This window comes from Leptodactylus fuscus, chromosome 2 (assembly GCF_031893055.1).
Source record: "Leptodactylus fuscus isolate aLepFus1 chromosome 2, aLepFus1.hap2, whole genome shotgun sequence".
Classification (NCBI taxonomy): domain Eukaryota; kingdom Metazoa; phylum Chordata; class Amphibia; order Anura; family Leptodactylidae; genus Leptodactylus; species Leptodactylus fuscus.
Window position 1 is genome coordinate 255,603,776 of NC_134266.1, and position 3,893 is coordinate 255,607,668.

A 3,893-nucleotide genomic window follows, 5' to 3' on the forward strand; every position below is an offset into this window, starting at 1 on the left:
TCAAGGTGGAATTAACGTGAAATTGAGAACTGCTTCTTATGTAATATAACAGTGATCGGCAGCAGAGCGCGGCGCACATATCACGACTGTGTACAACTACAGCCCTAATGCAACACCTATAGTTTGATGGGGCATTAACGTACCTCTGTATGTCTCAGATTTCATATGAAGCCATTCGGGCAGATTTATTATTATTCTATGCCAGTTTTCTGAAGTAAAAAGGTCACAAACTTCAGGTTTGCAACTTCTTAAACGCCAGTTGGGATATAAATCGTCGCCACTGATGGTTTTGCACCATCCACACCATTTTCTCAAAAAGGGGGCATAGTGAGGGCATACTGGGGACAGGGTTAAGGGTCATTGTTTAGCTGACTATAATGCAGACAGTTATATACAGTTTGGGAAATACGGCCCATGCATAGACTGGTATCCCTGGTGGACTTGGGGCACTGGAGGGAGACATTAAACTGTTGGGACAACTGGAGAAGGAATTTATACTGTGGAGACAACTGGAGAGGGACATTAAACTGTGGGGAACTGGGGAAACCGGAGGGGACGCTATACTGTGGGGGCAACTGGAAGGGAAATTAAATTGTGATGGTCAGTGGCGGATCCAGGGTTTGCGGGGCCCTGGGCAATTGACTTTGGCGGGGCCCTACGCGCAGCACGCCGCAGCAAATTAGGCCCCGCCCACTTTTATGTTGACTCCGCCCATTCTCATTCATTTTTCATGTGATTCCACACAGTATAATCCTCCTACAGTCACCCGTAAATTATATGTCCCCCCTCCATCTCTCCCCATTTTCATATACACCCTTCATCTACCCCTAGTTTCATGTCCCCCCCCCTCTATCTCTGTCCCCAGTTTCATGCCATTCTCCCCCTTTATCTGCCCACAGTTTCATGTCCCCCCCCCGTCTCTGCCCCAGTGTCATGCCGTTCTCCCCCCTTCATCTGCCCCAGTGTCATGCTGTTCTCCCCCCCTCTATCTGCCCCAGTGTCATGCTGTTCCCCCCCCTCCATCTGCCCCAGTGTCATGCTGTTCTCCCCCCTCCATCTGCCCCAGCGTCATACTGTTCTCACACACACTCACCTTTCGTCGTTCCCCCGCAGCTCTCTCCCTCATACACATATTGTAGGCGCGATGTGACGTCATCACATTGCGACTACAAATGCCGGAGCTCAGCGTTAAAACAGGAGCTGAGCTGTGACAGCTCCTGCTTTAAACGCCTATGTATTCAGCTCATCGGCGTCCGTAGGGACATGCTGACCCAGGACCGGCTCCAGGTTTTTATGGGCCCTTGGGCGACAGAGCCTCAGTAAAGGAGGCGGGGGAAGTCGAGACACTGTGCGTCGCAGATGAAGCGAGTGACGTCATGCAGGAGTGTGGCGTCACTAACGCCATACCTCCCAATTTTCAAAGAGTAGAAAGAGGGGTAAAATGTGCGGCGCGCTCTGTGCAAATCTGGCTCCACCCACTTTTATGTTGATTCCACCCATTCTCATTCATTTATCATGTGCTCCCACACAGTATAATCCTCCTAAAGTCACCCGTAAATTATATGCCCCCCCTCCATCTCTCCCCCAGTTTCATATACACCCTTCATCTGCCCCCAGTTTCATGTCCCCCCTCCATCTCTGTCCCCAGTTTCATCACGTTCTCCCCCTTCATCTGCCCACAGTTTAATGTCCCCCGTCTCTGCCCCAGTGTCATACTGTTCCTCCCTCCCCTTCATTTGCCCCCCAGTTTCTTTGGGCCCCCTCCATCTCTGTCCCCAGTTTCATGCCGTTCTCTCCCCACCCCTTCATCTTCCCCAGTGTCATGCTGTTCCCCCCTCCCCTTCATTTGCCCCCCAGTTTCTTTGGGCCCCCTCCATCTCTGTCCCCAGTTTCATGCCGTTCTCTCCCCACCCCCTTCATCTTCCCCAGTGTCATGCCGTTCCCCCCCCTCCCCTTCATTTGCCCCCCAGTTTCATGGGCCCCCTTCATTATGTTCCACCTTAATATTTGATACAAAACAAACACTTACACTCACCTTCTATCACTCACCTTCCATCGCTCCCCCGACGCTCCTCTCTCTCACTCCAGTCACATACGCGATGCAGGAGCTGTGACCTCAGCTCCTGCTTAGCTGCGGCCCGGCTTGCGTGTGTAAGCGTGATGTGATGACGTCATCGCGCCTACACACGCAAGCCGGGCCGGAGCTTTAAAGCAGGAGCTGAGCTCACAGCTCCTGCTTTAATCGCGATTCAGCTCATCGGCGGACGGACGCCGATGAGCTGAAATCGTGACAGGCAAGTGCTGGGGGGCCCCCCAGAGGCTCTGTGGGCCCCGGCACTTGCCCGACTATGCGGAGCTGACCGGGACCATTTTGTTAGGGCCGGGCCGCGGGGCCCCGCTAAGCGCGGGGCCCCGGGCGGTTGCCCGGCTCGCCCGGCCCTGGATCCGCCCCTGGTGATGGTAACTGGAGGGATTTTATATTGGAGGAGCAAATGGAGGGGACATTATACTTTGGGCGCACCAGGAGAGAGACTTTATACTGTGGGGGCAACTGGAGGAGACATTATACTGTAGCATACCTCCCAACCATCCCAGTTTCCACGGGATATTCACAATTGTGGTGACGTGTCCCGCGGTCCCGGTTGGCAGGAGGTATGTCCCAATTTCAACTCAAATCTGCGACTAAAGCAAGGAGCTGTCACAGCTCAACTCCTTGCTTTGCCGCGGCGCTCCAACTAGTGGCTGTGTAAGCGCGATGTGAGATGATGTCACATCGCGCTTACAACTCTGTGAGTGAAACTGCGGAGAGAGCGGCGGGGGAGCGAGGAAAAGTTACGGTAAGTATAAGTGGCTTTTTGTGTTAAAAATTGAGGTGGAACATAATGAAGGGGGTCCATGAAACTGGGGGCAGATGAAGGGGGGAACGGCATGAATCTGAGGGCAGAGATGGCGGGACATGAATCTGCGGGCAGAGATGGAGCGGGGTGGGCATGAAACGGGACAGAGATGGGGGGACATGAAACTGGGGGAGAGATGGAGGGGGGACATATAATTTATGGGTGACTGTAGGAGGATTATACTGTGTGGGGGCACATGAAAAAAATGAGAATGGGTGGAGTCAACATAAAAGTGGGCGGGGCTAAATTTGCAGCGTCACATGTTTTGTCCCTCTTTCGGTTCTTCAAAAGTTGGGGGATATGCTGTGGGTGCACCAGGAGAGGAAATTTATACTGTATGGGTAGCTGGGGGGGGGGGGGGGATATTACTGTGGGGGTAACTGGACGGAGACTTAATGTGGGGGACATTCTGTGTCTGGGCCACCATAGGGACATTATACTGTGCAGAGGCACAAAGAGATATGAATGGGAATGGACGGCGCCATAGTGTAAGCGTGCCGGACTTGAGGCGAGTCTCACTGCACACAAGTCGCCATGGCGCGCTCACGCGTTTCATCCCTCTTTCAGTCCTTTGATACTTAGCTGCGTCTACACTATTATATATTGGTCTACACACAAAGGCAGAAACTTCTGAATGTTTTCAAGTCTATGCTCATTTTCCAAACACATCTATATGTGCGAATAAAGTGGGACGGTGGCCCCATGGAATCAGGAATGGCAGTGGTCGTAGATATGGCAGAAAACATTTATTTAATTAAAAAAATATTTTTTTTTATTAAAAAACAAAACAAAAAACAGTATTTATAATGTGAATGTTACTTTTGTTCGTTTAAATAAAACTATCACGTTTTGAATACAAGAAAAAAATCTTGGCTTGTAAATCCAGAACTACAAGGAAATATCTTCTCATAGAAGAGCCGGGACCGTGCAGTCAGGGATCACGTGATCAGGACACGCCTGACTCATTAGCGACATCTACTGGCTAAACAGCTCCAG